Below are 26,624 nucleotides of genomic sequence, written 5' to 3'. Positions count from 1 at the left end.
TTCCCTAATGGATGTTCAGCCTTCAAGAAAATTACTCCCAACATAGATGAAGAAGGAGCAATGAAGGAGGATGCTGGAATGATGGATGTCCATAAAATGAAGTAAGACTTCAGGCCTGCATTGTCAGTTAGATAAATGTAACTTCTTTAAAATATTTAACATTAAGAAATTATTACAGCTAACTTAATTTGAAAGGTAACTAAGGGTTGATGGGACTTCCTTGGTGGCTCACATGATAAGGTGTCTGTCTACAAACGCAGGAGACCAGGGTTCGATCCCTGAGTTGGGAAGATCCCCTGGAGAAGGAAATGGCAATTCACTCCAGTACTATTGCCTGGAAAATCCCATGGACAGAGGAGCCTGGAGGGCTACAGTCCAGGGGATCACAAAACCGTCGGACACGACTGAGCGACTTTGCCAGACTTTGCCAAGGGTTGTGAACTATAAGGATTAAAACTACCCAGGGATCAGATGTCCGTTTTTGGAATGTGGAGCCCTATCTCTGCAACGGTTCTTTCTGTCTGGTTTTTAGAAAATGTACCATGTATCATCATCCAATCACCTTCCCAGTAACCAGATCACAGGTACCATACTTTGAAGACATCTCCATAAAAAATAGAGTTCACAATGTAACAGCTGAAGAGAGTAGGCTTCCAGGTGTTTTAAAGATGGAAAATTTCTGCTCTGAACTTCATATGGATAGTAAACACCTGAAGTTGTCACTCGCTCAATAAGGCTTTGGAACTTGGTGATAGAAGAGGTATAAAATAATTAGATATGGCTGATCTCTGACCTCCAGAGTCTACCTAAAGAGACAACCCCCCTACACAAAATGGAGAAAAAGCAAGACAGTGCCATTTGAATAATACAGACAATATGCAGAGTCCAAAGGTGAGAGAGAGCTTTGGGCTGAGGAGAGTTAGGACTAGAGAGAGGTTTAAAGAACGAGGATACCCTGAAGTTGTTTCAGCAGCAGCGGAGAATAGCTGGGATAAAAGGGAAGAGGTGGGAAAGGGTAAGGCGTATTTTAGGGGGCAGAGTAAATGGATCATTTTGGCTAAGCCATTGGGTTCTCATAGGAAAGAGCAGTAGTGGAGGTCTGAATTGGAGAAACTTTGAATGTCTGGACTTTATTGATTAGAATGTTGAATTGCTGTCAAAGGTTTTTGAGCAGAAGAATAATAAGATGAAATGAAGCAGGAGGAAAGGTAAATTGGTGGTAATGTGGGAAATGTATTGGAGGTCGATGGATGGCGGCTGGGGGCAGAGGCTGGAATGCAGGCCTACCCTAAGTGTCCAGTTGTGAAGCAGCCAGGCCTGAACCCAGCTTGTGACAGGTTCAGGAACCACTGAGGAAAAGAGGAAGACTTGGCTGGCTGTGGTAGAAGAGTCAAATGTAACACTGAGATTTCAGGTTTGGATATTTATAGAGAAATGATGGATGGATGATTTAACAGGGAAGGTGATGAATTCCATGTTTTGATGAGTGTTGAATTTGAAGTATCAGTAGAAGGTTATTGAAATGGAAACAACATCAGGTCATTAGACATTAAGAAACTGAATCTAAAGAGAGAGATCAGGGTTGCGGAGCTACATCTGGAAGTCATAGCTGTGTGAGAAGCAAAGCACACTGATAATGGGAGATAATATAGCAAGTGAAGACCAGAGAACCAAGAACTGAATCACAGTGACGTTCACATTTAAGGAATGTGAAGACCAAACAGAGAAACAACAAAAGGAGGCGACGAAGTGCTTGCAGGCCCACAGAAATGAATCTTTTGAAGGTAGTATTAAGAAACATAAAAAGCAGCAGTGTAAAGTGATAGAGACCACACTTTGTACTCTATGAACTGTATTTTCTAAATATAAGCACTTTCAAGCTAGCTCTGGTTCATTTTGCTAAAATGATCTATGCCTAGATGCTTTACCTCCTACCCCTTTTTTTTTTCTGCCACTACTTCTCTATGACTCTCTGCTCAGCAGTATAACTAGAGGCACAGATGTAGAGAGCAGACTTGTGGACACAGTCGGGGGAAAGAGAGGGTGGGATGAATTGAGAGAGTAGCATTAAAACATATACCTGACCATATGTAAAACAGATAGCTAGCGGGAAGTTGCTGTATACACAGGGAGGTCAACCCGGTGCTCCGTGATGACCTAGAGGGCTAGGAACTGGGGGTAGGAGGCAGGCTCAAGAGAGAGGGTATACACACACACACACACACACACACACACACACACACACACACACACACACACTTAATGGACTGACTCATGTTGTGTGACAGAAATGAACACAACATTGTAAAGCAATTATCCTCCAATTAAATAGAAAAAAGATTCATACGAGTAGGAGCCCGTCTAGCATCAAAAATGCTGGAGTGGGTTGCCATTTCCTTTTCCAGGGCCTCTTCCTGACACAGGGATCAAAACTGGGTCTCCTGCATTGTAGGCAGATTCTTCAGTGTCTGCCACCACCAGCGAAGCCCCAAATGATTAGCACATAGTATGAAATTAGTAAATATTTCTTTAGTGAAAAATAATAAAATAAAGTTAATAATACTATCCTTATCACTTCACAATAAACATGAAGGTTCTTTTTAAGTGACTAGGTGCTACATAAATGTCAGGCTTTATCACGGACCAACTGGATAGTAAACTTGGCTTTTACTCCCAGAAGTTAGAAGACTTGATGTTTAAAACGTGTTTGCTGGATCAATTAATCATAACAGAGAATCAGATCCTTGAATTTTAATCCCAGTTCATTGCTTGACTGTGAAACCTGGGGTAAATTAATTCATTTTGGGGGTTTTAGTTAGACTTAGATGATTTTCATGTAAGATCTCCAGTTTGTGTGGGCTCAGAGCAGGAAGATTCCAGGGAGTTCATGGGAGATAAATGCATTAGCACAACTGCAGTTATGTCCTTTTTTCCAAACAGCAGCTTCAGTTTAGTCATAGAAGTGGCCTTAAGCCTGACCCTTTTTTGTACTCCAAGGGAAAGTAGTAATATGTCTTATTACTCAAGAAACTATAATCAGTTTCCTATGTAAACACATTTGTTGGAACTCTTTTGTGTTCTATAGTAATAATTTATATGTGCTTTTCACATATAAATATGTGAAATATGATAGAATATGATAGAAATATGATAGAATCACATTCTCCATAGTGCCATTTTATGTTTCAGTTTATATAATAGGGCTTCTTCCTCGTGCCCTAGCCAATGGAAAATAACTGCCACTGATTTACAAGTTTATTGAAGTGAAAGATACAAACTATTGTTCATTTAGTGGCTTCTTTAAGTAGGTGAATTAACCCATTAATAATTTAATTTGTTTTTAAGACTGCATTTCTGACTTTTGAGTTGAAATAGTTTTAAAGATAAATTAGTATACAGTAAAAGGCACACATATTAGGTGGACAACTTGATGGATTTTGACAGTTGTCTACACCCATATAACACCATGGTAACACATTGTCACGAGAAACCAAAAAGTAGAACATGTGCATTAGCCCAGAAAGTTCCATTGCGCCCAGTTCCCGTCAGTCTGCCCAGCCCCAATATCTGATGTAGACTGGTTTTAACAGTATTTGGTGTCATAAAAATGAAAGCATTCAGTATCTACCTTTTGTATCTGCCTCTTTTGGTTGGCAGAAATTTTTTGAGATACATCCATGTTGTGGAGTAAATCATAAGTTCTTCTTCATGGCTAAATATTCTATTCTCTCGATATAACGTTTTAAAACCCATTCTCCTGTGGAAGGATTTTGGATTGCTTCCAGTTTGGGACTGTTATGAATAAGGCTGATTTAAACATTCTTATCTGTGACCTTTTATGGACATATGCTTTAATTTTTCTTGAGTAAATACCCTGCTGGTTCCTCGGGAAGTTTCATATGTAACTTTATATGAAATTGTCAGTTTTTTAAAAGAGGTTGGGCCATTTTATATACCAACAATGGATGAGAGTTCCAGCTGCTTCACTTCCTCACCACTATTAGCTGTTGCTAATCGTTTCGTATTTTTTGCCATCCTAGTAGACATGAAGTGGTATCTCACTGTGTTTTCATTTGTATTTCTCTAATGCCTAATGGTGTTGAGCATTTTTCACACGGTCTTTGTCTTTCATTTATCTTTTGTGGAATGTTTGTTCAATTCTTTTGCCCATTTTAGAAATTAAATTATTCTTGTTGTTGTTTTATGGGGGTTATTTCTTATATTCTGGATACAAGTCCATCGTCAGATATATGTGCTGCAGATATTTACCAGTGTTGGATTCGTTTATGTATTTTCTTCACTAAGTCTTTTATTGAGTGGAAAGTATTGGTTTTGAAAAAGTCCAATTTACTTTTTTTTAATGGTTTATTTGTGTGTGGGGGTGGGCTGGGGTGGGGGGTGTATATTTGGTCTGAGAAATCCTTACTTATATTGCCTGATATGTTCTGCTATGAACTTTCTTCCTGAGTTTTATGTTTTGGTCTAGAGTCTCCTTTAGAATTCATTTTTGAGCATATAATGAGATAGAAGTCAAGATTCATTTTTCGTAGACAGGTATTTTACATAGGCCACACCATTTGGGGAGAAATAAATCTTCTTTTACCCCTGCTGAATTGCTTTGGCACCTTAGTTAAATTTCAGTTCTTTATATGTTTGTGATCTATTTCTAGACTCTGTTTTGTGCCACTGATCTATTTGACCATGTTGATACCAATATCACACTGTCTTGATTGCTGCAAGTTTGTCAGTTATGGAATAATATAGTGTTAGTCCTTCAACTTTGTTATTTTTCAAAGTCACTTTGGCTCTTCTGTATCCTTTGATTTCCATATAGAATTTCAGATCATCTTTTCTCTTTCCTCAAAATAGCCTGCTGGAAGCTTTGTCAAGCTTTTGTTACATTTATATATCACTAGGTGGAGAATGGATAGCTTGACCAATACTGAGTCTTTCAATCAAGTCTTGTTTAGGTTTTTAATTTCACCCAGCAATATTTTGTGCTTTTTTCAGAGTAGAAGTCCTTTTCTGGATATTTTGTTAGATAATGGATATTCTGATGCTACTGGAAATAGTATTGTTTGGGTTTTTAATCTTATTTTTCAATTTGTTGTTGCTAGTATCCATAAAATGGAGAAGGCAATGGCAACCCACTCCAGTACTCTTGCCTGGAGAATCCCATGGACGGAGGACCCTGGTAGGCTTGGTCCATGGGGTCGCTGAGAGTGAGGACACGACTGAGCGACTTCACTTTTACTTTTCACTTTCATTCATTGGAGAAGGAAATGCCACCCACTCCAGTATTCTTGCCTGGAGAATCCCAGGGACAGAGGAGTCTGTTGGGCTGCCGTCTATGGGGTCGCACAGAGTCAGACACGACTGACGCGAGTTAGCAGCAGCAGCAGCAGCAGCAGCATACATAAATACAGTGATTCTATATGGTGATCTTATGATCTGCAACCTTGCTAAATCCTCTTACTTGTTTTACTAGTTTGTATATTCCTTAGGATTTTCTACATACGCCATCATGTCATCTGCACAGAAAGATAGTTTCACATTTCCTGATCTCTTTCCCTTCTCTCTCTCTTTCTCTCTTGCCTTCTTACGCTGGTTAGCACCTTCAGCACAATAATGAATAAAAATGATAAGAGCAGACAGTTTGTCTTGTTCCCAAATTGAGGAAAAGAGTGTTCAGCCTGCAGGTTTTTAATAAATGTTCTTTATCCGATTGAGAACAATCTCTTCAATTCCCTGTTCTGGGTGGATTCTTTTTTAATATTGCAAAGGGATATTGAATTTTTGCAAATTCTTTTTCTGCAACTATTGGTAGACATCACGTTTTTTCTCTTTTATTCTGTTTACATGGCTCTTTCTATTTACACTGGATTTTTTCCTTATTGTAAACCAACTTTACATTCCTGGGACAAACATTACTAGTTTTTAATAGATTCTTTTTTTATTTCCCCAGAGTTCCTCCTTTCTAGTATTAATAGAAAATTTAACTATTAAATGTTAATATATAGATTATTCAAGTAGCAACATTTAATGAACATCTATTTACTACCACCCTGCTAGTGACTGAAAAATACAATATAATAAATATGTTGTCCCTACACTTACAGAGTCACAGCCTACTTGTAAAGTCAGATACTTATATAACGGGCAAATATAGTGATAAATATCCACCCAGTGTAGTATCATAGTAAGAAAAATAGGCCTCTTGTGTCGCTACTCTGTGTTAATCAGGTGAAGGATCCTGGAAGAGGTGAAGTCTAACTTTTCTTACAGGGTTAACTAAGTGAAAGGGATTAAAGGACACAAGGGTACAGAATGGACAAAGGCACAAAGTTAAGACAACACCATGGTGCTTCCGACAAACTAATAGTAGTTCATCACTGCTGGACATAAAGTACAAGGCTAGCTTGAGGAGTGATGATTTCATAAACTATCAGCCAGATCGCTGCAAACCTTATGTGCCAAATGAAGAAATTTGTCCTTAGTTCTGCCAATGATGGGGAGCTGTGAGAATACAAGGGAAGAGGGATGTAGTCTGGTTTGGATTTTAATAAAAACCCTATGACAGATGTGTAGAGGATAGATTTGAAAGTGCCAAGGCTGGAGGCAGGAAGATCTGTTAGAAAACAATAATGACATCTTGAACCTTAGCAATGAGAGTAGAAGTGGAGAGGAAGGGTCAGATCTGAGAAATATTTAGGAAGTGAAAGTGGCAGAACTTGACGATGAACTGATTAGAGGATGAGTCAAGACTGAGGGTGTATTAGTTTCCTAGAGTTGCCATAACAACGTACACAAACTGGGTGATTTAAGACAATAGAACTTTATTGTCTCACAGTTCTAGAGTGCAGAGGTTGGAAATCAAGGTGTCAGCAGGGCCCTGTTCCCTCTGAGACTCTGGGTAGCAGCCTTCCTTGCCTCCTCCTAGCTCTGATGGTGGCTGCTGGTCTTGGATTTCCTTGGCTCGAGGGGACATTACTCCAGTCACTGCCTCTGTAGTCACATGGTGCTCTCCCTGTTTGTCTCTGTCCTTTTGGAGTAAGGCTCACCCAGGAAATCACTGCTGCAAGTAAGACACTCAAGTATGACATCAACTTCACTCATCGTTATCACCAGTGACCCTATTTCCAAATAAGGTTACATTTGGAGGCAGTGAAAGTTAGGGCTTCAGTGTATCTTTGTGAGGGACACAGTTCAACTTACAACAAAGAGTAAAGTCAAAATTGCTTTTAGTTTTCTAGTTCAGAGTCTATAGGATATGACCCCTGGCTAGGTAGGAAATGCAAGGGAAAGAGCTAGTTTAGAAAAGAGATGAAGTCAGAATTGACTACAGGACATACTTGAAGAGCCATTGTAGCAGTCACTTCTATAGGTCTGAAATTCATCTCTTTAAGATAGAAACAAACTGTTCAGACTTATGGATAGTATGAGTAATTGGCATCATCCTTTCATTGTTGGGAACATGAGATGATGGTTGTTTTATAGAAGCTGTTATTATGGCAAAGAGATCTCTATCTTGAGGTATTATGTTATCATTCTCACTAGTTTTAGAACCAACAGTTAGGAAGGAAGCATTGTTGACCAAAATCACATCATTTAATGAACACTGATGTCACTGATGCAGCAGCTTGAAAATTGTGAAATTACCTTAAGACTCTATTAACTGTGTGTAAACATAATTTTAGCATTAAGCAAAAATCATGGACATTTATATGCTTGGTGGAATTTACCCTGTTAGACATTTAATATCCTCAGTTTGGAAAATACTTCTCAACATGTTACCATGTGTAACTATGGTTAACATCTTGATTATACGCAAAACCAAGTAAATAGTAGTTTACTATTGTCAATATTCATTTCATAGTTTTAAGAATGTGGTTTCAATACCAAATACTTTGAGTATGTCTTTTAGAAAATATAGTCACACAACAATACTCCTTCTGTACATTTCCTTAAATGTAGTACATTCTGTTTTTCATTCATTTGAAATAGTTCAAATTACATTTGCCCAGAGCTCTAAAAGTATCTCTAATTCCTCATTACATTTTTTTCTCAATGCAGGAAGTTTTGCTGGAGTTTCTGGAACATTGTGTGGATGGCTTATGGAAAGCAGAGCATTACGAAGTAATTTCTGAAATTTCCAAGTTGATCATTCCAATTTATGAGAATCGTCGAGAGTTTGAGGTAAGTAACTGATATGTTTGCATCATTTACCTATATATTTTATTTTGGTCTTAAGTTGCTGTCTTTAAAAAACACTGAAATGCACTAAAGTTACAGTCCTTCCTTATATTCATTTAAAATTTCCAAATGAAATTAAGGATGCAATGTTTAAAATATGTATTGGAATTAACATTATGCCAGTTGTTCCTACAGCATTTTTACTAGCAATCTCCCCTTCTCCACTCATGGCAGAGAATAATCCATGTTGTCCTCACTAAAAACAAAAAGTTACTGGATTTCCATGATGTCTTGGAAGAGATATAGGTGTAATTCTATGCTTTCCAATTTAATGGTGAGACTAAACTTGCTAGCAGATGACAGTAGCGGAGATAATAAGTTACTAGGAATTACCCTTTTATTTCATGCAAAGATGGGCTCGATAAAGGACAGAAATGTTATGGACCTAACAGAAGCAGAAGATATTAGAACAGCTGGCAAGAATACATGGAAGAATTGTACAAAAAAGATCTTCACGACCCAGATAATCATTATGATGTGATCACTAATCTAGAGCCAGACATCTTGGAATGTGAAGTCAAGTGGGCCTTAGAAAGCATCACTACAAACAAAGCTAGTGGAGGTGATGGAATTCCAGTTGAGCTGTTTCAAATCCTGAAAGATGATACTGTGAAAGTGCTGCACTCAATATGCCAGCAAATTTTGAAAACTCAGCAGTGGCCACAGGACTGGAAAAGGTCAGTTTTCAGTCCAATACCAAAGAAAAGGTAATGCCAAAGAATGCTCAAACTACCGCATAATTGCACTCATCTCACATGCCAGTAAAGTAACGCTCAAAATTCTCCAAGCTAGGCTTCAGCAATACATGAACTGCGAACTCCCTAATGTTCAAGCTGGTTTTAGAAAAGGCAGAGGAACCAGAGATCAAATTGCCAACATCCGCTGGATCATGGAAAAAGCAAGAGAGTTCCAGAAAAACATCTATTTCTGCTTTATTGACTATGCCAAAGCCTTTGACTGTGTGGATCACAATAAACTGTGGAAAATTCTGAGAGGGATTGGAATACCAGACCACCTAACCTGCCTCTTGAGAAATCTGTATGCAGGTCAGGAAGCAACAGTTAGAACTGGACATGGAACAACAGACTGGTTCCAAATAGGAAAAGGAGTACGTCAAGGCTGTATATTGTCACTCTGCTTATTTAACTTCCATGCAGAGTACATCATGAGAAATGCTGGACTGGGAGAAACGCAAGCTGGAATCAAGATTGCCAGGAGAAATGTCAATAACCTCAGATATGCAGATGACACCACCCTTATGGCAGAAAGTGAAGAGGAGCTAAAAAGCCTCTTGATGAAAGTGAAAGAGGAGAGCGAAAAAGTTGACTTAAAGCTCAACATTCAGAAAACGAAGATCATGGCATCTGGTCCCATTACTTCATGGGAAATAGATGGGGAAACAGTGGAAACATGTCTGACTTTATTTTTGGGGGCTCCAAAATCACTGCAGATGGTGATTACAGTCATGAAATTAAAAGACGCTTGCTCCTTGGAAGAAAAGTTATGACCAACTTAGTATATTCAAAAGCAGAGACATTACTTTGCCAACTAAGGTCCATCTAGTCAAGGCTATGGTTTTTCTTCTGGTCATGTATGGATGTGAGAGTTGGAGTGTGAAGAAGGCTGAGAGCTGAAGAATTGATGCTTTCGAGCTGTGGAGTTGGAGAAGACTCTTGAGAGTCCCTTGGACTGCAAGGAGATCCAACCAGTCCATTCTGAAGGAGATCAACCGTGGGATTTCTTTGGAAGGAATGATGCTAAAGCTGAAACTCCAGTACTTTGGCCACCTCATGAGAAGAGTTGATTCATTGGAAAGGACTCTGATGCTGGGAGGGATTGAGGGCAGGAGGAGAAGGGGACGACCGAGGATGAGATGGCTGGATGGCATTACGGACTTGATGGATGTGAGTCTGAGTGAACTCCGGGAGAAGGTGATGAACAGTGATGCCTGGCATGCTGTGATTCATGAGGTTGCAAAGAGTCGGACATGACTGAGCGACTGCACTGAACTGAAATGAACTGAGGATCTTTTCCAGTTTTGTGTGCCACATAAATCTTTGATCAAGGGGAATTACTAAAGAACAGTAGTATAGCTGTTACCACCAGCACTCAACAGGACTTTTTATATTCAAAAATCTGAGTCTGTATCATAATTTTTTACCCCTGCTATGCTGGAAAGGGGTGCTTTAAGACTTAGCCATTTTTAAAAGCAAAGCAATTTATCCTTAAAAATATGTAGCAAGTAGTCTTTCATTGCTGAAGGGTCCAAGAGTGAAAAAATACATTTAATGTTATCTGTGTAGTGTTCTAATCTTGTCTCCAAATTGGCTTTTATCAAACTCACTTTTTCTTCCTGGGTTCTGGGTCTTCCTACTCTTTGCCCTGCTTTTGCTGTATATGGGGACATGCCTGAAAAATCATAGTGGATTTCAAGTGATTATATTAAAAATGAGTTAAGTAATTAAATCTATGTCCTGCTGATGACAAACAATAGCTTATGAGACAAGACAAGAATTGGCATTACTCTTTCCGTCAAAGCATTGCATCCTAACAACCTTTGTAAAAGTTCCAAAGTACCTACTCTCTTACTCTTAAGTTGAAGTCCAGGTTATTAGAAAGCCACAGAACATTTTGCTACTCACTTGACTAATAGGGATAAAAGAAAAATATATATTCCCTACACATTAAAGGAAACAATAGATTCCATTGGGGAGCTATTCCTATTTCCTTGTAGAGAGGCAAGGATCTGAATAGATTCCGAACCATCCTGCATGGGATGAAGTAATTCTTCAGTGTTCTTTTATGGGATGGGCTGAAAAGTGTCAGCCACAGTAGCCGTAAAGGGAGGAACACTTCCCTCAAATTGGCTTCAACTGCAGAAGACAGTATGGAAAGAATGTGAAAGAAAGAACATCTGCTTCCGGTCTGCCCTTTTAGCACTGAAATGAAATTCACCAGCATACAATGAACCGTTTTCTAGTTTGCAGTTCAGTGGCATTTAGTGCAGTCTTAATATTATGCTCCAACCACCTCTCTCTAGTTTCAAAACATTTTTATCATCCTATGTAAAACTCCATCTCCTTCAAGGAATCACTCTTCACCCCCTCCCTCACCCCACTGGTGACCACTAATCTGCTTTCCGTCTATGGATTTGCCTGTTCTGGACGTGTCATAGAAAAGATGAATGCAAGATGTGACCTTTTGTGTCTGGCTTCTTTTACTTAGCATAATATTTCGAGGTTCATTCACGTTGTAACCTATATCAGAACTTGAATCCTTTTTCATGGCCGAATGATATTCCATGGTATGGCTACATCAAAATTTGTTTGTATGTTTGGGTTGTTTCCACATTTGGGCTGTTATAAACAGTGCTGTTCTAAACAGTTATGATAAGTTTCTATGTGGGCATGTTTTTGTTTATCTTGGAAAAATACCTAAGAGGGGAATTGCTGAGTCACAGAGTAATTCTATTAACTTTTTTTTTTTTTTTTTTTTAGTGGGAGACTTTATTTATTTATTTATTTATTTATTTATTTATTTTTTAAATTTTTTATTTTTTTTTTAAATTTTAAAATCTTTAATTCTTACATGCGTTCCCAAACATGAACCCCCCTCCCACCTCCCTCCCCACAACATCTCTCTGGGTCATCCCCATGCACCAGCCCCAAGCAAGCTGCACCCTATGTCAGACATGGACTGGCGATTCAATTCTTACATGACAGTATACATGTTAGAATTCCCATTCTCCCAAATCATCCCACCCTCTCCCTCTCCCTCTGAGTCCAAAAGTCTGGTATACATATCTGTGTCTTTTTTCCTGTCTTGCATACAGGGTCGTCATTGCCATCTTCCTAAATTCCATATATATGTGTTAGTATACTGTATTGGTGTTTTTCTTTCTGGTTTACTTCACTCTGTATAATTGGCTCCAGTTTCACCCATCTCATCAGAACTGATTCAAATGAATTCTTTTTAACGGCTGAGTAATACTCCATTGTGTATATGTACCACAGCTTTCTTATCCATTCATCTGCTGATGGACATCTAGGTTGTTTCCATGTCCTGGCTATTGTAAACAGTGCTGCGATGAACATTGGGGTACATGTGTCTCTTTCAATTCTGGTTTCCTCGGTGTGTATGCCCAGAAGTGGGATTGCTGGGTCATAAGGTAGTTCTATTTGCAATTTTTTAAGGAATCTCCACACTGTTCTCCATAGTGGCTGTACTAGTTTGCATTCCCACCAACAGTGTAGGAGGGTTCCCTTTTCTCCACACCCTCTCCAGCATTTATTGCTTGCAGATGTTTGGATCGCAGCCATTCTGACTGGTGTGAAGTGGTACCTCATTGTGGTTTTGATTTGCATTTCTCTAATAATGAGTGATGTTGAGCATCTTTTCATGTGTTTGTTAGCCATCCGTATGTCTTCTTTGGAGAAATGTCTACTTAGTTCTTTGGCCCATTTTTTGATTGGGTCGTTTATTTTTCTGGAATTGAGCTGCAGAAGTTGCTTGTATATTTTTGAGATTAGTTGTTTGTCAGTTGTTTCAGTTGCTATTATTTTCTCCCATTCAGAAGGCTGTCTTTTCACCTTGCTTATATTTTCCTTTGTTGTACAGAAGCTTTTAATTTTAATTAGATCCCATTTGTTTATTTTTGCTTTTATTTCCAGAATTCTGGGAGGTGGATCATAGAGGATCCTGCTGTGATTTATGTCTGAGAGTGTTTTGCCTATGTTCTCCTCTAGGACTTTTATAGTTTCTGATCTTACATTTAGATCTTTAATCCATTTTGAGTTTATTTTTGTGTGCGGTGTTAGAAAGTGATCTAGTTTCATTCTTTTACAAGTGGTTGACCAGTTTTCCCAGCACCACTTGTTAAAGAGATTGTCTTTACTCCATTGTATATTCTTGCCTCCTTTGTCAAAGATAAGGTGTCCATATGTGTGTGGATTTATCTCTGGGCTTTCTATTTTGTTCCATTGATCTATATGTCTGTCTTTGTGCCAGTACCATACTGTCTTGATGACTGTGGCTTTGTAGTAGAGCCTGAAGTCAGGCAAGTTGATTCCTCCAGTTCCATTCTTCTTTCTCAAGATTGCTTTGGCTATTCGAGGTTTTTTGTATTTCCATACAAATCTTGAAATTATTTGTTCTAGTTCTGTGAAAAATGTGGCTGGTAGCTTGATAGGGATTGCATTGAATTTGTAAATTGCTTTGGGTAGTATACTCATTTTCACTATATTGATTCTTCCGATCCATGAACATGGTATATTTCTCCATCTATTAGTGTCCTCTTTGATTTCTTTCATCAGTGTTTTATAGTTTTCTATATATAGGTCTTTAGTTTCTTTAGGTAGATATATTCCTAAGTATTTTATTCTTTTCGTTGCAGTGGTGAATGGAATTGTTTCCTTAATTTCTTTTTCTACTTTCTCATTATTTGTGTATAGGAATGCAAGGGATTTCTGTGTGTTGATTTTATATCCTGCAACTTTACTATATTCATTGATGAGCTCTAGTAATTTTCTGGTGGAGTCTTTAGGGTTTTCCATGTAGAGGATCATGTCATCTGCAAACAGTGAGAGTTTTACTTCTTCTTCTTCAATTTGGATTCCTTTGATTTCTTTTTCTGCTCTGATTGCTGTGGCCAAAACTTCCAGAACTATGTTGAATAGTAGCGGTGAAAGTGGACACCCTTGTCTTGTTCCTGACTTTAGGGGAAATGCTTTCAATTTTTCACCATTGAGGATAATGTTTGCTGTGGGTTTGTCATAGATAGCTTTTATTATGTTGAGGTATGTTCCTTCTATTCCTGCTTTCTGGAGAGAAACCACCTAATTGTTGTCCCTTTTATCTTCCTACCAGCAGATCTGATTGGCAGTTGTATTTGGGGGTTCTTTTTAGAACCTAGTGAATGTGGCATCCTAGTGAATGTGAAATGGTGTAACATTGTGGTTTTGCTTTCTATTTCCTTAATGACTAATGATTTTGAACAGCTTTTCATGTCTTTGTTGGCCATTTTTATATAGTCTCTGGAGAGATGTCTATTCAGGTCCTTTGCTCACTCTTTTTTTAATTTTTATTTTTTTACTTTACAATACTGTATTGGTTTTGCCATACATAGACATGAATCCACCACAGGTGTACATAAGTTCCCAACCCTGAAACTCCCTCCCGCCACCCACCCCATATCATCTCTCTGGGTCATCCCAATCTTTGCTCACGTTTAAATTGGGTTGTTTGTCATTGTGTTGTTGAACTATGAGAGTTCCTTATATTTTTTGGATAAGAAAACATCAGATATGTGATTTGCAAACATTTTCTCCTGGTCTGTATGGTGTCTTTTCACATTCGAGATAATGTCTTTTACATAGTACATTCCCTTTTCTGAGTGTGTAGAAGAATATATTATTTGGAAGTGTCTGTGAACTTGCTATAAAAGCATTCCTCACTCAGGCTTTTACTGTTTTTTTTTTTGTGTGTGTGTGTCTGCATTTTACTTTCCTCTTCTAAAGTGTTTGCATGATCATTTATTCCCATCTTTCCACTTTAGGGCTCAAGCACACCATTTTGCTTCTTTTTCAGCTACAATAATTCAGACATGAAGATAAAAGTAGTCAATAACACAGTACTTTTAATGTATATACTACCATTGAGATATGAATGACATGAAGCATGATATTTAGAATTACAGTGTTATTTGACCATTTTAAGCTCTACCCTCTCACCTAAACTTGTTGAGGCATTTTTTCTGTGACCATGGGAGAAGGGACTGCAAATGACCCCACCAAAACCATTTTGAAAAGGAAATGGTGTTGCTTTTTTCCCCTTATTGCATTTATTGTAGACATTTCATAACTAACCAAAAGATAAAGCTAATTTGTTAATTCTCATATTTTCAGAAACTTACTCAAGTTTATAGAACTCTTCATGGAGCTTACACAAAAATTTTGGAGGTTATGCACACAAAGAAAAGACTTTTAGGCATCTTCTTCAGAGTTGCCTTTTAAGTTGCCAAGAAAGTATATTTTAGTTCAAAAGTTGCTTTCCTTTTTAAACATTCACCTTGAATTATTAGGTTACCATAGCAGCACCTACTGGTTCTAGGGTTCTGTCTGGGTAAAGCACCTGTCCCAACAGCAGGTGTGACCCTTTTCTCATGTAATGTTCACTTTAGTTTCCATATTTAGTCCACGAGGGCAGAGCACAGCATATAAGATTTGAACGTTTCCTTCAGTTTCAATTTCAGTCAGGCTTCTTAAATGTTTCTTTAATACCTAGTACTGAAAGTTTTCAAATAAAAATCAGGTAAGTATGCAAGTGATGAAAAATCGAGTGTAAAAAGCTTCAGCCAATGATATGCTCATATGACTGTCAGTTTGAACGTTCTCATTTATTTCAGCTACAATATATGCATGTGGCTTCTAGAACTATTATTTAAAATCTAGCAAATACATTATTTCTGATTACTTAGTGATGTTCTCTAAATGCTGCATTTGCTCATAATGCTTATAAAGTATTCTATGTTTAACTTTATAATAGTCTTTTTTGAAGAAGAGGATGGAAAGGAGTATATCTATAAAGAACCAAAGCTCACCGGCCTCTCAGAGATTTCCCAGAGACTTGTTAAACTTTATGGTGAAAAATTTGGTACAGAGAACGTCAAAATAATTCAGGATTCAGACAAGGTAACATGCCCTGCATTTTGAAATCATTATTTCTTAGTTCCAGATGTGGTACATTACTTCTGACTTTTTCCTTTTTTAGCTGGTGGAGGAGAAGAAGGGGAAATAGAGTCTTTCCAGATCCTAAAGGAAAGGACAGGGGCTTTGGAATCAGAGAAAAGGATTCAGATCTCCATTCTCTGCCACTTACTAGACGTGTGACCATGGGGAATATACTTAACCTCTCTGGGCCTCATTGTTCTCATTAGTAAAATGAACTGAATAATAGTGCCTTCCTCATAGAGTGTTGCATGAATTCAGTTCAGCTCAGTCGTGTCCTACTCTTTGCAACCCCATGGACTGCACCACGCCAGGCTTCCCTGTTCCTCACCAACTCCCGGAGCTTGCTCAAAGTCATGTCCATTGAGTCGGTGATGCCATCCAACCACCTCATTGTTTGTCATCCCCTTCTGCTCCTGCCTTCAATCTTTCCCAGCATCAGGGCCTTTGCCAATGAGTCAGTTCTTTGCATCAGGTGGCCAAAGTATTGGAGTTTCAGCTTCAGCATCAGTCCTTCCAAATAATATTCAGGGTTGATTTCCATTAGCATGGATTAGTTGGATCTCCTTGCAGTCCACGGGACTCTCAAGAGTCTTGTCCAGCACCACAGTTCAAAAGCATCAGCTTTCCTTATAGTCCAACTCTCACATCCATACATGACTACTGGAAAAACCGTAGCTTTCACTAGATGGACCTTTGTCAGCAAAGTAATGTCTCTGCTTTTTAATATGCTGTCTAGGTTGGTCATAGCTTTTCTTCCAGTGAGCAAGCATCTTTTAATTTCATGGCTGCAGTCACCATGTGCAGTGATTTTGGAGCCCAAGAAAATAAAGCCTGTCACTGTTTCCATTGTTTTCCCATCAATTTGCCATGAAGTAGTGGGACAGGATGCCATGATCTTCGTTTTTTGAATATTGGGTGTTAAGCCAACTTTATCACTCTCCTCTTTCAATTTCATCAAGAGCTCTTTAGTTCCTCTTCACTGTCTGTCATAAGGGTGGTGTCCTGTGCATATCTGAGGTTACTGATATTTCTCCTGGCAATCTTCATCCAGCTTGTGCTTCATCCTGTCTGACATTTTGCATGATGTACTCTGCATATAAGTTAAATAAGCAGGGTGACAGTGTACATCCTTGATAGTTGTAGCAATTAAATTACTCAATGTATGGAAAGTGATTAGAGTTCCTGATATATAAGAAAGCATTTGATAATAACAGAAACTAGCATGCTCGATAGAAGTTAGCCATTATTGTTAATGTTGTTGTGCTGCATGAGTGTCAATTTCATACTTTATGATTAAAATCATCTTAGGTGGGACTTCTCTGGTGGTCCAGTGGGAAAGAGTTTGCCTGCCAATGACGGAGACACAGGTTTGATCCCTGGTCCAGGAGGATTCCACATGCTGTGGGGAACCTAAACCTGTGCGCCAAGCTACTGTGCCTGCACTCTGGATCCCGGACACCACAACTAGAGAGTACTCCCAGCTCACGACAACTAGAGAAAGCCCACACACCGCAGCAAAGAAGATCAAATGCAGCCAAAAATAAGAATAAATAAATGTGATTTTTAAAAGAAATATCATTTTATGACACACCTTTCACTCTTAAGATAGCCTTAGTTCAGTAGTTATATTTGCAGTGATGTAGGTTTAGGAGAGATGCCTTGATCTAAAGATGATCCATCCCACTAGACCCTGCCGAGGCAAGGATGAGAAAGGTTCCAGCAAGAGAGGCTGTTTCTTAGAAACACATAGTTCCAGATAAACAGAATTGCAGAAGAGCACAATGGGAATGACTGATTGTCCTTAGTCACCATGGGCATGTTCAGGATGAGAGCTGATTTTTAAGGTAGGAAAGACCTTTAATACAGTGCAAGATCTGCAGGCCCCAGAAATACGTACCGAGTGACTGTGATGTGCATGGTGCTCTGCAAAACACTTGCAGCATTGCCAGAGTGAAAAGCCCTTGGCGATGGTAAAGACACTTCATTTTCTACCATGAAAATGATCTCTTCACTTTGTAAATTTAGCTACAACTTATGGAGATGATTTTACCTTGAACATATGCCTTGGACGTTTAAAAGTAGGTATACTGACAGGCCCAGAATTCATGAATATTTGGCAAAACCGCTCTGCTGCTTATCAGTTTCCGTCTTCTGTGTTGTTTTATTGAATTAAGACCATAGAGAAATTTCTCTTTTGTAGCCAGCAAGTTTTAGGCTTGCTATCACACTACTGATACTACAAATGGAAAGTTATTAGAAAGCCAGGCTTGCAGAAAAACATGCAGTTTTCTACTTTATGCTGCCTCTGAAAACCTGGCCAATAGGCACTAATGAGAAACCACCATCAGGCAGCTGGACTCCTGACCCTCTTTGTAAACACAATATTTCAGTCACTCTTCATAGGTAACAGAGAAAAGAAGCAGTTGCTACTTTTAAAATCCTTCTTCTTTCTTAATGTGTGAAATTAAAAATTTAAAACACTCTTTCACTTGCTAAAGAACAAAATCTGCTTAAGGGCACAAACAGGTTAAAGAACCGTGGGCAAAATTTTCCAGTATTTTAAACGTATGTTTTGTTGGATCCAATAGTTCTGCATTCAAGATTTTATCGTGTAGATGTACACAAAGATGTACCTTTAAGATGTTTATTGCTATAAGGTTTATATAACAAAAACCTGGAAACAATCTGTGTCCATACTGTTAAGGAAATGGTACTACCCTCACAATGGATATAGGTAAACTACTGTAAAAATGTATAAGTATTCATATGAACCAACCAAGATACATTCTTGAGAGAGAAAGGTGAGATGCAGACATTATGGGCAGGATGATTACATTTGTGAAAACTGATATTTACATGCACTCACTTGTGTCTGCTTAGGAAATTTCTGGAATGATGCAAAGTTGTTTTTTAATTTACTTATTTTAATAGGAGGATAATTACTTTACAATATTGTGGGTTTTTTTTTTGCTATACCTCAGTATGAATCAGCCATAGATGGAATGATACAAAAGTGTTAATAGTTATCCCTAAGGAGATAGACTAGAGTCTTATGGAGAAGAAAAACATTTATTTTTCAAGTGTACCCTCATGTACTGCTTGAATGTTTTACCATATACTTTATTTTTTATAAGGTTAAAATCAGTCTTGACCTGTTTTTTGTTTCTTTTCTATGTTTTGTCTTAGGCAGATAATTAACTTCAACTATTTCCTTAGGTTTCTCTGGAGAAATCTAGATATTTAATGGGAAAGAAAAGAAAGAATTTTTGAATTTAGTCTTTTTGGAGAAGATTTAAAAGCTACTAAGAAAATTTCTATCCCTGTCACAGGATTGAATACAGTGTTTGCTATGGGTTTTCCACAGTGGCCCTTGGTCAGATTGTAGTCATTTCCTTGTATTCCTAGTTTGTTGAGTGTTTTCATTATGAAAAGGTGTTAATTTTGTCAAATGCATTTTCTGCATTGATTGAGATGATCGTGTTTTTCTTTTCCTTCATTCTGTTAATGCAGTGTATTGCTTCTTTTGTTGCAGAGCATGGGCTCTAGAGTACATGGGTTCAGTAGTTGTGGTACAGGGGCTATTTTAGTTGTGGTGCCCTGGCTTAGTTGTCTTGCAGTGAGATCTTAGTTCCCCTACCAGTGATTGAACCCACGTCCCCTGCAATGGATGGAGGATTCTTAACAACTGGACCACCAGGAAAGTCCTATAGACTAATAATATTTTAATGTAAAGTCTCTTAAATCATATGGCAATCAAAAAAGAGAAATATGTTGCTATTGTTATGATAATACTAGATTTTATAATTACCCATCAATTTACCTTTACCAAGACCTTCATACAGGTTTGAATTACTGTCTGATGTTCTTTCATTGTGACCAGCAGGACTCCCTCTGGTGTTTCATATGGGGCAAGCCTAGTGGTGTAAAAGCTGGCTTAAAACTCAGCATTCAAAGAATGAAGATCATGGCATCCCGTTCCACTACTTCATGGCAAATTGATGGGGAAACATTGGAAACAGTGACAGGCTTTATTTTCTTGGGCTCCAAAATCACTGCAGATGGTGACTGTAGCCATGAAATTAAAAGACGCTTGCTTGTTGGAAGAAAAGCTATGACAAAAAAAAAAAGTATGACCAACCTAGACCGCATATTAAAAAGCAGAGACATTACTTTGCTGACAAAGGTCCATCTAGTCAAAGCTATGGTTTTTCCAGTATTAATGGATGGATGTGAGAGTTGGACTATAAAGAAAGCTGAGCGCAGAACAGTTGATGCTTTTAAACTGTGGTGCTGGAGAAGACTCTTGAGAGTCCCTTGGACTGCAAGGAGATCCAACCAATCCATCCTAATGGAAATCAGCCCTGAATATTCTTTGGAAGGACTGATGCTGAAGCTGAAACTCCAATACTTTGGCCACCTGATGCAAAGAACTGATTCATTGGAAAAGCCAGGAGCAGAAGGGGATGACAAAGGATGAGATGATTGGATGGCACCACCGACTCAATGGACATGATTTTCAGGAAGCTCCGGGAGTTGGTGAGGAACAGGGAAGCCTGGCATGGTGCAGTCCATGGGGTCGCAAAGAGTAGGATACGACTGAGTAACTGAAGTGAACTGAGTGGTAATGAACTCCTTCAGCTCTTCTTTATCTGGGAATGTCTTAATTTCTCCCTCACTATTAAGGACAGTTTTGCAAGATATAGAATTCTTGATTAATAGATTTGTCTTTTCTTTAAAGTCCACTGCCTTCTGACCTCCAAGGTTTTGATGAGAAATCCAACCCTCTTACTCAGGATTTCTTGTATGTGACAAGTCTTTGTCTCTCACTTCTTGCAAAATTCTCTCTTTGTGATAGTAAAGTAATTATCCTTCAATTAAAAAACATTAATTTTTTTAAAAAGAAAAAGTTCTCTCTTTGGCTTTGACTTTTGACATTTGATTTTCATAAGTCTCAGCATGGATCTGTTTGAGTTACCCTGCTTGGAGTTTGTTGAGTTTTGTGTCTTTCATAAGATTTGAGTTTTCACCCATTATTTCTTCAGATAGTCTCCCTGCCCCTTTCTCTCTTTTCTCCTTCAAAGACTGCCATAGTGTGCATGTTCACCTGCTGGATGATATTCCTCAGGTTCCATAGCCTCTGTCCTCTTCAGTTTTTTTCCTTTGTGTTCCTCTGATCCATCTTTGACATTGTCTTATCTTCACATTGGCTACACCCGCTGAAATGTGTCTTTGAATCCCTCTGGTGATGTTTCATTTCAGTTATTGTAATTTTCAGCTCTGAAAAAATGGTTTTGGTTTCCTTTTCGATTTTCTTAGCTATTTATTGATATCAGCATTTTGTTGATACATAATTTCCTTGACTTTTCCCGTAACTTCTTTTAGTTGTTTGATCATGAATACTGTTGTTTTAATCTCTTTTTCTAGGGGATCTGCTATCACTTTTTTCCATGATAATGTCTATTGGTTTATCTTTCTGTTTTGAATGGGCCATACTTTCCTATTTCTTTGTATGCCTTGCAATTTTTTTGTTGTTGAAAACTGGACATTGAATTTAATATTGTGATCTCTCTGGAAATCAGATTCTGTCCCTGTCCCAGAGTTTCCTGGGTTTTGTTTTTGTTTTTAATTGTTGTAAGCTGTGTCTCTCCCAAGAATCAGCCTGAGGTGTAAATTTGGGGTCTTCTCTAGTCTTTTCTGAGCCTGTGCCTTCCCCTGAGCATGCGCAGTGACTTTCTAGTCACCCTCATTTATGCAGTTACCTTTGAACAGTCTAGTATTGGATGTCCAGCTCCTAAGAGGTGATGGAGAGGAAGATGAAGAGGAGAGGAGAGGAAAGGTGCTGGTCTGTTAAATCCCCTGAAAATCACTTTAGGCAGAGGGGGAGGGCATTGCAACAAAGGGAAGAGGTGGTATAAAAATGGCCACAGCCTCCTTGACTGTCCCCCTGTGATCAGAAGCAGCAGTCAGCAGTCATAGCACAGATTCACAATATTTGGAAGACAGGGTCTTTGTTCATCCTGGCTCCTACAAGCTGTTCTAGGAATATGCACACAGCTATCTGCCATAGTATTTCAGGGATGAGGTACGGGTTGCTGCCATTATGCCCAGAGTTAAAATTGAACAAAATCAAAATTAAGGTAATTTTCTGTCCAAGTTTTCCCCTGGAAGTTGCAAGTCTTCAACAGACTCCAGAGTTCCAAAATTGTTCCATCAGATATGTAATGATGGTGTAACTATTGTCTCTGTAAGGAGATAGATGTCTGGTGCTCTGCCATCTTCTGAGAATCCTCTCTGTAATAGGTATTTTTTGAGGTGGAATTCAAATGTTCAGTTAGCCATTTTAATATATGGGGAACACATGTACAACCGTGGTGGATTCAAGTCAATGTATGGCAAAATCCGTGCAGTATTATAAAGAAATTAACCTCCAATTAAAATAAATAAATTTATATTTAAAAATTTTAAAAAATAAATAAAAATTTTTTTAAAGAAAGAAATTGAATGTAAAATAAAAGCAAATAAAAGTAAACGTTTTTAAAAAGGAAATGCTCAGCATGATCTCCGGTTTGTAAATAAATATATATGCATAGAAAAAAGATTACAAGGAATATATGAGAATGTAAATGATGGTCATTGCTGAGTGGTAGCATTGCAGTTTTTTCTGTCTACATTTCTGTAATCTCCAAATAGGCTTCTGTAACTTTTTAATAATCAGAAGGAGACAATCCTTGAAGAAAGAGCAAAGACCTCTTCCAAGTGTGTATTCATCTCACAGTGTATTCAATGACACTGTTCCTCAGTTGATCTCAGAGGTGTTAGTAGCTTACATGTACCCTGTTTTCCCTTCTGTTTTAAATAAAAAACAAAACTTTCTTAGTTTCCAGGTAAATGTCAAAGAGCTTGATCCCAAATATGCTCATATCCAAGTCACTTATGTGAAGCCCTACTTTGATGATAAAGAACTCACAGAAAGAAAAACTGAGTTTGAAAGAAACCATAATATCAACAGATTTGTTTTTGAGGCTCCTTATACATTGTCAGGCAAAAAGCAAGGTTGTATAGAGGAACAGTGCAAACGCCGTACAATCTTGACTAGTAAGTAGGACTTGGCATAACTTCTTTGTTTGACATGATCTTTTTTGATACATACCAGCAGCAGCTGGTCAGCAGGAAAATGTAATTGAAGTTTTAATGGTTTATTGTCCTGCTGTTCAGTCACTCACACAAACATGCTATGTTATAAACCATTCCTTTGCCATATGTAATTATGTAATTCATGCTTAGTCTGAGTCATCTCAGAGAGAATTTCTCCTTCAGTCCTGAAGTAATAAGGCACCAATTTTGTCTCTAAGGGATTTTCCAGAGAAAATATGGGGAGAATTAAGCACAGTAGATTTTTGTTTTAATTTGGCTATTTGATTTGCTATCTTAAAAACTCATTTGTCAATCTTAATCTTTAATAGCTTCAAACTCGTTTTCATATGTGAACAAGAGGATCGCTATAAACTATGAACAGCAGATTCATTTAAAGTCAATTGATGTTGCCACTGATGAAATAAAAGATAAAACTGCAGAGCTGCAAAAGCTTTGCTCTTCTGCTGACGTGGACATGATTCAGCTCCAACTTAAATTGCAGGGCTGTGTTTCAGTGCAGGTATGTTGGTTGCTAACCATGTATTAAATGTTTCTTGTTGTACGTCTTGCTTTCATAAGGGAAAAGCACTAATTGTAATTGTCTTATACTCTGGGTGCAAAAACCTCTACATTTTTTATTAATTTAATAAAGACATTATGTTCAGTTTCTATAAATTTTGTGTTATGTCAGAGAGTTTTAACGTAAATCCCTCTGACTAGAGCCAAGTCCTACATTTAGATAGCAGAAAGTGTTAACTACCTTGCTAGAGTATAATTTTGGCAGATGATTTGCTTTAGTTAATCTTTTTCAAATAAATTTATAATAAGACAGTAAATATGTTTCTCTGGTATGGATCTTTAACATAGTATTCTTTTTAAAAAGAGAAATGCAAAAATTACTTTTTAAATTATGTTCTGACAACTCTCATTTTCTCCTTTTGTAATTTAGGTAAATGAAGGCCATTAGCATAAGCGAGGGCTGTCTTAAATGACAGTCAAGCTAGCAAGTATCCATCCAAAAAAGTAAACGCTTTGAAAGACATATTTAGGTAAGTGCTTTGTAGTTTTCAGATCAGACCACTATTTTTTTTTTTTTACTCCATTGTCTTCTTAAGTGGAACCAAAATATTCACCAAATAATGTGCCTCTAAAAAAGTTCTCAGTTCCCTTTTATAACGTTTAAGTTACCTTCTGATGGTATTTTAGGTAGTGAGGAAATGTGTGATCTCTGTATTGCTGCATGACTGTAACAATCTCCTAGTTACCCAAGGCATTAAATATGGCAACCACTTCATTGCTCTGGATATTGTGACACAAACGGAAGCCTACATTCGTTACGTGATTTCCTCCTTTGCCTGGTTGACCTCATGTCACAGCTTTTCCAGATCATTTAGTGTAGGAAGGGTTGGATAGGCTTACTTCTATCCTGTATCCTTAGTTCGACTTGGATTCTGCCAGTCTAGGGCATACGATATCATCTCTGGACTGAGAGTCCCTCTAAGCCAAGGCATGTTTGAATGGTCACACAGTAGAAAAAATCTGTTTTGTGTATACAAGAGTTTACATTCAGAATAAGAGAGAGAGATGAGTAAAGCAGAGTGAGTAGAAAGATAACTTCCACTCATTTGCTCCCAACTTACTTCATTTATTTTTCCTATCTCTGTATTATCAGCTATTTCAGGTTATAGAGCAACCAGTAGTCATTCATTCAATATTTATTAATGCCTACTGCTGCTGCTATTGCTAAGTCACTTCAGTTGTGTCTGACTCTGTGCGACCCCGTAGATGGCAGCCCACCAGGCTCCCCCGTCCCTGGGATTCTCCAGGCAAGAATACTGGAGTGGGTTGCCGTTTCCTTCTCCAGTGCATGAAATTGAAAAGTGAAAGTGAAGTCCAACTCTTAGCAACCCCATGGACTGCAGCCTACCAGGCAAGAACACTGGAGTGGTGTGCCATTGCCTTCTCTGTATTAATGCCTGCTATGTACAAAAAGATTCTACTAGTTGCTATGATAGGGATACAAAACAAATGGTCAGTGAGGTACTTTGTCCCCTAAGTTTTGCATTCTAATTATGGACATTAAACATATGAAACATATAAAATAATGGAAACATATTCTTATGATAAGTCATCAACTCCCTGTTGCCACTCTTACCAACCCAGGGCAGATACTTCTTGCCTATAACACCCAGCACTGTACTGGGTACATAGCCCCAAATTAGCTATTTTTGAATAAATGACATTATCTACAGATATAAACTACTGTGAGCACAACCATAGCTGATATCATATCAAGTAAGTGACTGAGCAGGTAGGCTTCCTATAGGGTATATATTTTGAGCTAGGTTTTGAAAGAGAGATGAAATCAGAAGCAAAGGTGGAAAAGAAAAGATATTTCAGACTTAGGAGATGACATTAGCAGAAACACAGTGAGAAAATATGGGATTCTAATCTTCCTTCTAGGCAAGCCGTGGTTAAAGTAAATATAAATGATCAGTGAGACTTTTGAGTAATAAGTAACAAACACTGTATCTTTGATCTTCATCTACAGGAAGTTCATCCAAGCATGCAGCATTGCACTGGAACTAAATGAGTGGTTAATGAAAGAGGATCAGATTGAATACCATGAAGGGCTCACATCAAATTTCAGAGACATGGTGAAAGAATTGTCTGACATTATTCATGAACAGGCAAGTATTAGAGTGAATGAAAATGAAAACATGATCTCGGGTCCCTAAAGTGTTACTTAGCAAACCTGTTAGTTTGAAATGGTGTTACATTGAAATCAAGTCTGTTCTTTTAAAATTTGTTTGTATATTTTTTAACCATTAAATGATGTAATCAAAATTAGAGTTTTTAAAATTCATCTAGTTTTTAATTGAAAGATAATTGCTTTACAGAATTTTGTTGCTTTCTGTCGAACATCAACATGAATCAACCATAACTATACATAGATTCCTCCCTCTTGAACTTCCCTCCCATCTCTCTCCCCTTCCTGCCCCTCTAGATTGATACAGAGCCCCTGTTTGAGTTTCCTGAGAGATATAGCAAATTTCCTTGGCTATCTATTTTACATATGGTGATATAAGTTTCCATGTTACTCTCTCCATACATCTCCCCTCTCCTCCCCTCTCCCCATGTCCATAAGTCTATTCTTTATGTCTGTTTCTCCATTGTTGCCTGGAAAATAAATTCTTCAGCACCAACTTTTAGATTCGGTATATATTCATCAGTATTCGATATTTAACTTTCTCTTTCTGACTTACTTCACTCTGTATAATAGGCTCTAGGTTCATCCACCTCATCAGAACTGACTCAAATGTGTTCCTTTTTATGGCTGTGTATATGTATGACAACTTCTTTATCCATTCGTCTGTCAATGGACATCTAGGTTGCTTCCATGTTCTAGCTATTGTAAACAGTGCTGCAATGAACAATGGGATACATGTGTCTTTTTCAATTTTGGTTTCCTCAGGGTATATGCCTAAGAGTGGGATTGCTGGGTCATAT

General features: G+C 38.0%; 1 long non-coding RNA gene across 1 annotated transcript; it reads left to right on the top strand.

Moving 5' to 3' along the window:
• LOC102185732 lies at positions 1-25,857 on the top strand. The gene is made up of 4 exons (XR_001917655.1): positions 1-101; positions 8,074-8,196; positions 15,796-15,941; positions 25,666-25,857. It is a non-coding gene; the product is annotated as an uncharacterized LOC102185732 (long non-coding RNA).
• Positions 25,858-26,624: the final 767 nt, after the last annotated feature.

The sequence above is a fragment of the Capra hircus genome, unplaced genomic scaffold, assembly GCF_001704415.2.
Source record: "Capra hircus breed San Clemente unplaced genomic scaffold, ASM170441v1, whole genome shotgun sequence".
NCBI classification, from domain to species: domain Eukaryota; kingdom Metazoa; phylum Chordata; class Mammalia; order Artiodactyla; family Bovidae; genus Capra; species Capra hircus.
Note: the sequence above shows the minus strand (reverse complement) of the source record. Positions and strands in the feature narration are given on the sequence as shown.